General features: G+C 41.7%; 1 pseudogene; it reads right to left on the bottom strand.

Annotated features, from left to right (window-relative positions):
- Positions 1–3,019: 3,019 nt before the first annotated feature.
- Positions 3,020–3,918, bottom strand: LOC110284054 (annotated as a pseudogene).
- Between the last annotated feature and the right edge of the window lie 4,867 nt (positions 3,919–8,785).

Raw genomic sequence — 8,785 nt, 5'->3', positions numbered from 1 at the left:
AGGATAATAGAAGAACAACTTCAACCCAAAGAGGGAAACTACATCCAAGAAAATCCAAGAAATTAATCACCTTACAACAAACCCAAAAGGAGAGAATCACATGCACAAAATACCACCTGCAACAACAAACATAACAGGAACTAATTAATCATCATCTATCTTTAATATCACTCAATATCAATGGAATCAATTCCCCTATAAAAAGACAAAACCTAACAGACTGCAAACAGAGTCCAGCATTTTGCTACATACAAGAAACACAGTTCAATAACAAAAACAGACACTACCGTAGCATAAATGGCTGGAAAAACTTCCAAGCAAATTGTTCAAAGAAACAAGCTGGAGTTACCATCCTAATATCCAATAAAATTGACTTTCAACCAAAAATTATCAGGCAAGATGAGGAAGGAGAATTCATATTCATCAAAGGAAAAATTCACCAGAGGAAAGTCTAATTTCTGAACATGTATGCCTGAAATGTAAAGGCATCCACATTCATAAAAGAATACTTATTAAAGTTCAACACACACACTGAATCCCACACAAGAAGAGTGGGAGACTTCAACACCACACTCTCACTAATGGACAGGTCATTGAAACAGAAACTAAAAAGAGACACAGTGAAACTAAATAGAGGTTCTGAACCAAGTGGATTTAACAGATATCTACAAAACATTTCACCCTAAAACAAAAGAATATACCCTTTTTTTCTTTTTTTCTCTTATTGGATATTTTCTATATTCACATTTCAAATGTTTTCCCCTTTCCAGGTTTTCCCTCCTGAAGGTCCCTAACCCAGCCTCCCTCCCCTTGCCTCTATGAGGGTGCTTCTCCACCCACCCACCCACTTCCGTCTTCCCACCCTGGCATTCCCCTACACTGGGGCATCAAACGCCTTCAGGACCAAGGGCCACTCCTCCTACTGATGTCCAACAAGTCCATCCTCTGCCACATATGCGGCTGGAGCCATGGGTCCCTCCCTGTGTACTCTTTGGTTGGTGGTTCAGCCACTGGGAGCTCTGGGGTATCTGAACAGTGGACATTGTTGTTCCCTACATGGGACTACAAACACCCTCAGCTCCTTCAGTCCCTTCTCCAACTCCATCAGGGACCCCTTGCTCAGTCCAACAGTTGACTCTGAGCATCTACCTCTGTATTTGTCAGGCACTGGCAGAGTCTCTTAGGAGACAGCTATATCAGACTCATGATACCAAGCACTTCACAGTATCCACAATATCAACCGGGTTTGGTGACTGTATACGGGATGGATCCCCAGGTGGGCAGTCTGTGGATGGCCTTTCCTTCAGTCTCAGCTCCACACTTTGTCTCCACATTTCCTCCTGTGAGTATTATGTTCCCCCTTCCATTTGTTTTTTTTTTTTATTATTGGATATTTTCTTTATTTACATTTCAAATGTTATCCCCTTTCCCAGCCCCCCTCCCATGCCTAACCATCCTATCCTATCCCTCCTCCCACTGCTTCTGTGAAGGTGTTCTCCCACCCACCTCCCCCACCCTTGCATTCCCTATACTGGGGCATCTATCAAGCCTTCACGGACCAAGGGCCTCTCTTCCCATTGATGCTTGTCAAGGCCATACTCTGCTACATATGTGGCTGTAGCCATGGGTCCCCTTCATGTGTACTCCTTGGTTGGTGGCTTAGTCCCTGGGAGCTCTGGGGGCTCAGGTTGTTGATATTGTTCTTCCTCTGGGGTTGCAAACCCCTTCAGCTCCTTTCTCAAGAAGTGATGGCTGAAAAGAACCTGATATAGCTGTCTCCTGAGAGGCTATGCCAGAGCCTTACAAATACTGAGGCAGATGCTTGCAGACAACCATTGGACTGAGGGCAGGATCCCCAATGGAGGACTTGTTCCCCCTTCTAAGAATCACTGAAGCATCCACACTTTGGTCTTCCTATTTCTTGAGCTTGATGTGGTCTGTGAATTGTATCTTGGGAATTCTGAACTTTTGGGCTAATATGCACTTCTCAGTGAGTGCATACCATGTGTGTTCTTTTGTGACTGGGTTACCTCACTCAGGATGTTATTTTTCAAGTTTCATCCATTTGCCTTCGAATTTCATGAACTCATTGTTAATTGCTAATTCTATGCGTGTCTTAGTCAGGGTTTCTATTCCTGCACAAACATCATGACCAAGAAACAAGTTGGGGAGGAAACAGTTTATTCAGCTTACACTTCCATACTGCTGTTCATCACCAAGGAAGTCAGGACTGGAACTCAAGCAGGTCAGGAAGCAGGAGCTGATGCAGAGGCCATGGAGGGATGTTCCTTACTGGCTTGCTTCCCCTGGCTTGCTCAGCCTTCTCTCTTATAGAACCCAAGATTACCAGCCCAGGGATGGTCCCACCCACAAGGGGCCTTTCCCCCTTGATCACTAGTTGAGAAAATGCCTTAGAGCTGGATCTCGTGGCGGCATCTTCCCAACTGAAGTTTCTTTCTCTGTGATAACTGCAGCCTGTGTCAAGTTGACACCCCAAACTAGCCAGTACACCATTCCTCTGTTGAGGGATTATCTGGGTTGTTTCCAGCTTCTAGATACTATAAATAATGCTGCGATGAACATAGTAGAGCATGTGTCCTTGTTATATATTAGAACATCTTCTAGGTATATGCCTAGGAGTGGTATAGCTGGGTCCTCAGATAGTACTATGTCCAATTTTCTGAGGAACCGCCAGGTTGATTTTCAGGGTGGTTGTACCAGCTTGCAATTCCACCAGTAATTGAGGAGTATTCCTCTTTCTCTACATCCTCGCCAGCATCTGCTGTCACTTGAGTTTTCGATCTTAGCCATTCTGACTGGTGTGAGGTGGAATCTCAGGGTCGTTTTGATTTGTGATTTCCCTGATAATTAAGAATGTTGAACATTTTTTTTAGGTGCTTCTTGTCCATTTGCATTTCATCATTTGAGAATTCTCTGTTTCGCTCTGTTCCCCATTTGTTTTTTCACTGGAAATATTTTACTGATGAAACTCCACCAGCTGTGCAAAGCGATCCTGGAATCAAGCACCCTTCTTCTTGGCAATGCCATCTTTCTTGAGTGATCCCATGTGGAGAGCCGTGAGCAATCGCCATTACAAGACAGTCCCATGAATGGTTTCTTCTCCTCCATGGTCTGGAAATGACCATGGCCAAACTTGGAGGTATTGTCAATGAACACCAGGTCAAACTTCTCCAGAGTCTGGCATTTGTCTGGACCAGCAAGGACTTATGAACAGTAAGCACTTTCTTCTTGGTTGCCACCATATAGCCTTTGAGCATAATGAAATCATTGGTCACCTCGCCACAATGGACAAAGCCACCCAGTGGTTTGATGCTCTTGTTAGACAGGTCATAGTTGGTAGATGCATTGTTCTTGATCAGTTTACCATCCTTGATGAGGTAGCAGTGACCAGTCTTGTAAATATTCTTGTTAATCTCTGTTCAGTGATGGTAACCTTTTTGCCCAGCTGGAGCCTCAGAGAAGGCTAAATGGGCAGGGTGCTAGGCTCCAATACAGGCAACTTTGCACCGACCTCAATGGGTCTTTCACAGCAGTTTCTTTGTATGCCGACTGTTCACCCTTTTGTACCCTTTGCCTTTTGTCCAATCATCCCATCCTGCCCAAACACCTGGCTCACAGGAACCTGCTGCTCCAGTCTTTCTTGGGCTCAATCTAGCTTCTCAGCCACAGTGCCTCCACTCACCTGGATCTCTATCAAGTGCGCTTTCTTCTGGCGCAGAGGAAGCAGACACATCTGAGTGTGGGCAATGATGCGGATGACCTAGCAGTTCTTCTTCATGCTGCTGAAGTCCTTCTCCAGCTGCTTCTTGCCTGTGTCATCCTGCCATTTCTTACAGTACTCGATGAAAGCCTTCTTCTTAGATTTGTGCCAGTTCTTATAGAACCACCTTTTGCACTCATCACTGATATGTTCAGCAAATACAGTCTTGAAGGTCTGGAGGACCATCTGCCATCCCATCTGCAAAGGAAGAATGTACCTCGTTCTTTACAGCCTCACCAGCATCTTTGGTCACCTGAAGTTTTGATCTTAGCCACGCTGATTGATGTAAGGTACAATCTCAGGGTCTTTTTGATTTGCATTTCATTTCCCTGGTGACTAAGGATGTTAAACATTTCTTTAGGTGCTTTCTCAGCCATTCAGGATTCCTCAGTTGAGAATTATTTGTTTAGCTCTGTACCCCATTTTAAAATTAAGTTATTTGGTTTTCTGGAGTCTAACTTCTTGAGTTCTTTGTATATTTTGTATATGAGCCCTCTATTTGATCTAGGGTTGGTAAAGAATTTTTTCCCAATCTGCAGGTTACCGTTCTGTCCAATTGAAAATATCTTTTGCCTTGCAGAAGCTTTTGAGTTTCATGAGGTCCCATTTGTCAATTGATCTTAGTGCTTGAGCCATTGGTGCTCACTTCAGGGAATTTTCCCCTGTGCTAATGTGTTTGAGGCTCTTCTGCACTTTCTCTTCTATTAAATTCAGCCTATCTGGTTTTATGTGGAGGTCCTCATTCCACTTGTACTTGAGCTTTATACAAGGAGATAAGATGGGTTGATTTGCATTCTTCTACATGCCAATCACCAGTTGAACCAGAACCATTTGTTGAAAATACTGTCCTTTGGAGCCTGATATAGCTGTCTCTTGAGAGGTTCTGCCAGAGTCTGACAAATACAGAGGTGCATGCTTGCAGAAAAACCATTGGCCTGAGCACAGGATTCCCAATGGAGGAGTTAGAGAAAGGACTGAAGGAGCTGAAGGGGTTTGTAAAACTATCAACCAACCAGATTCCCACCCCCCTCGCCCCCAAAGCTCCCAGGGACCAAACCACCAACCAAAGAGTACACATGGAGGGACCCATGGCTCCAGCCACATATGTAGCAGAGGATGACCTTGCTGGACATCAATGGGAAGAGAAGCCCTTGGTCCTGGGAAGGCTCATTGCCCCAGTGTAGGGGAATGCCAGAATGGGAAGGTAGTAGTGGGTTGCCACATTCAATTTAAGGAAAATGATTATACCTTCATTTTCATTAAATTCTAGAAATTATTTAATTTCTTTCTTTATAACAAAGTTATTGAGGAATAAAATGAAATTCAAAAAGAAAAGAAGCCCCTTCTTAGAATTGGGAACAAAACACCCATGGAAGGAGTTACAGAGACAAAGTTTGGAGCTGTGATGAAAGGATGGACCATCTAGAGACTGCTGTATCCAGGGATCCATCCCATAATCAGCTTCTAAACGCGGACACCATTGCATACACTAGCAAGATTTTGCTGAAAGGACCCAAAGATAGCTGTCAGATGCTGAGAAGAAGGTATATTCTCTTGTTTTGGGGTAAAATGTGCTTTAGATATTGGTAAAATCCATTTGGTTCATAACTTCTTTTAATTCATTGTGTCTCTTTTTATTTTCTGTTTCAATCACCTGTCCATTGGAAAGAGTTTGGTGCTGAAGTCGCCTACTAAACATGTGTGAGGTTTGATGTATATTTTGAGCTTTGGTAATGTTTCTTTTACAAATCTGGGTGCCCTTGCATTTGGAGCATAGATGTTTGGAATTAAGACTTTATCTTGGTGGATTTTTCCTTTGATGAATATGAAGTGTTCTTCCCAACTTGTTTGATGACTTTTGGTTGAAAATATATTTTATTGGATATTAGAATGGTAACTCCATCTTCTTTCTTGGGACCATTTGCTTGGAAAACTTTTTTCCAGCCCTTTATTCTGAGGTAGTATCTGCCTTTGTTACTGTGGTATGTTTCTTATATGCATTAAAGTGCTAGATCCTGTTTATATATCCAGTTTCTTAGCCTGTGGTTTTTTTTTTTTTTTTTTTTTTTGGTGGAATTGAGTCCACTGATGTTGAGAGATATTAAAGACCAGTGATTGTTAGATCCTGTTAGTTTTGTTGTTGGAGGTTGCATTATGTGTAATTCTCTTCATTTTGGTTTGCTTTAAGATATTAAATTATCATGTTTTTGGATGTGTGTGTGTGTGTGTGTGTGTGTGTGTGTGTGTGTACTTACCCTCCTTGTGTTGGGGTTTTCCCTTCTGTGGAGATGGACTAGTAGAATGATATTTAAATTTGGTTTTGTCATGGAACATCTTGGTTACTCTATCTATGGTGACTGAGAGTTTTGCTGGGTATAGTAGCCTGGCAAGCCATTTGTGTTCTCTTAGAGTTTAGATGACATCTGTCGATGCTCTTCTGGATTTTAGAGTCTCTATTGAGATGTCTGTTGTATTTCTGATAGGTCTGCCTTTATATGTTACTTGTCCCTTTTCCCTTACAGCTTTTAATATCTTTGTTCTGTGCATTTAGTGGCTTTGATTATTATATGACAAGAGGATTTTCTTTTCTGGTCCAATCTATTTTGTCTTCTGTAGGCTTCTTGTACATTACAGCCATCTCTTATTTAGGTTAGAAAAGTTTTCTTCTATGATTTTGTTGANGATGTTTTCTGGCCCTTTGAGCTGGGAATGTTCACCCTTTTCTATTCCTATTATTTGTAAGTTTAATCTTTTCATTGTGTTCTAAATTTCCTGGATATTTTGAATTTTACACTTTGTATTTTCTTTGACAGATATGTCAATATCTTCTATGGTACCTTCTATGCCTAAGATTCTCTCTTCTATATCATGTATTCTGTTGGTGATGCTTGCATCTGTAGTTCCTGATCTCTTTCCTAAGTTGTCCATCTCCAGGGTTACCTCCAGTTGTGTTTTCTTTATTGTTTCTAGTTCCATTTTTAGGTCTTGGATTTTTTTTTGGTGTTGTTGTTCAAATTCCTCACCTGCTTGATTGTATTTTCCTGTACTTCCTTAAGGGATTGGTTTCCTCTTTAAGTGCTTCTACTTGTTTGCCCATGTTTTTCTGTATTTCTTTAAGTTGTTATTTATATCTTCCTTAATGGCCTCTATCATCTTCATGATATGAGATTTTTAGGTCAGAATCTTTGTTTTTAGACATGTTAGTGTATTCAGGGCTTGTTGTGCTGGGATAACTGTGTTCTGATGGTGCCAAACTGCACTGAGTTCTGTTGTTTATGAACTTTTGCTTGCCTCTCACCATCTGATTATCTCTTGTGTTAACTTGCATCGGTGTCTCTGACTGGAGCTGGGCTCCTTGGAGGCAGGTAGAGCTTTGTGACATGGGTTACATCCAGTCTCCTGGGAGGTATGCAGTGCTCAATCTGCATAGGATGGGCCTCTGTTGTCTTATGTTAAAGCAGGCCTCCTGTGTTCCTGGTTAGGGAAGAGCTCTAGTGTTCATGGCCAGAGTGAACCTCCTAGGAGACAGGCAGGTTCTGAGCTCCAGAGGCAGGATCTCCCCAGTTGCAGATGGAGGTACAAACAAGAAGGACTGTGCCCCTGGTTAAGGCAGACATCCTGTGTCCCTGGTTATTGCAGACTTCCTGGGAGGCAAGCAGGCTGGAGTCTGTGGGAGGTTATCAGACCTGCTAATCTGGCCATGGTGGAGAAGCAGACCAGAAGGAAGATGGAGCTCTGGAAGGTGGGTATGTCCTGAGCCAGCTGGGCCCTGTGGGTGTCTCAGCTGGTGTGGGTATTTGGACAAGAGTCTCATTTGTGTCCCTGGTTACTGTGTACCTCCTGGGAGACAGACAGGAGGTGTCCCTAGTTACTGCAGACTTCCTGGGAGGCAGACAGGCTGTAGGCTGTGGGAGGGTATCAGTCCGCTGATCTGGCCTGGGTAGAGAAACAGACTGGAAGTATACTTTGTCCTTATTCATTCTTACTCCCCTCTACCCTAATGGCCCACTCTGCCCCACCAACCCATCACCATTGTTCCCCTCAAATAATCCCTCTTCTGCTTCATGTCACAAGTGTTTACATTAATTTCTTTTATCCCTCTATTTCTAATTAATGCACTCTTCAATAAAAATGATGGCAAATTTGATTCTAGACATAAGAGTAAATAGTATTGTACTAGCAAATATTTCCTTATAAAAGGCATCCTTTATCACTTTTAATTTTCATAAAATGAATATTTATGAAGATGTAAGAACATGCAAGCAGAGTATATTATAGGATAAAATATATAGTAGTAATAGAACTGACATTTTTGAGTTTAAGTGAGAATGTATTGTTATGATATTCTTACTATAGAAATGAAATGGCATATAGCCATTTGAAGTCTATTTGATAAAGTAAAGCTGAATTTCTGTAGCCTTGAGCAATCACTACACTTCAAAAAACTTAAGAGCTATAGCTATTAAGTCAATTAATAATTCTAAGTGAAATCAGAGATGAGACAAAGTAATACAGAAAACCAACAAGAACTTGATAGTAGGGTTCTATAGATGAACAGAACTGATAGTTATATTTCAAGGACATTTACCAGATTAGTTTACAGGATATAGTATACGTAGTCCAACAATGGCTATCTCATAGCAGAGGGACTGAGAAAAGGCTCAGTACATGTACATGAGTTTAGATACCTTAGCAGGTTTTCCTATAAATCTTCTGGGTCTTCAGTTTACATCGAAGAGCCGAAGAGGTTAGATTCTGATATCAGCAGCACGATAGACAAACTTACCAACAGAGTATAAAAACTTTCAATCAAGATGAGAAGGCAAGAATGACTTATCAAATTGACAATATTACAAATACACAGAGTATTGACAGAATTACAAATACCTAAATTTATAAATTACCAATACTGCATCCCAAAGTATTGTTGATTGGTGTTCCAGTGGCTATAGCAAATCATGTGGACAAGTCCATTGCTAGTATAGGATAGCAAATGGGTGGGAA

This window comes from Mus caroli, chromosome 17, assembly GCF_900094665.2.
Source record: "Mus caroli chromosome 17, CAROLI_EIJ_v1.1, whole genome shotgun sequence".
Lineage (NCBI taxonomy): Eukaryota > Metazoa > Chordata > Mammalia > Rodentia > Muridae > Mus > Mus caroli.
This window is presented reverse-complemented; position numbering and strand designations above follow the sequence as displayed.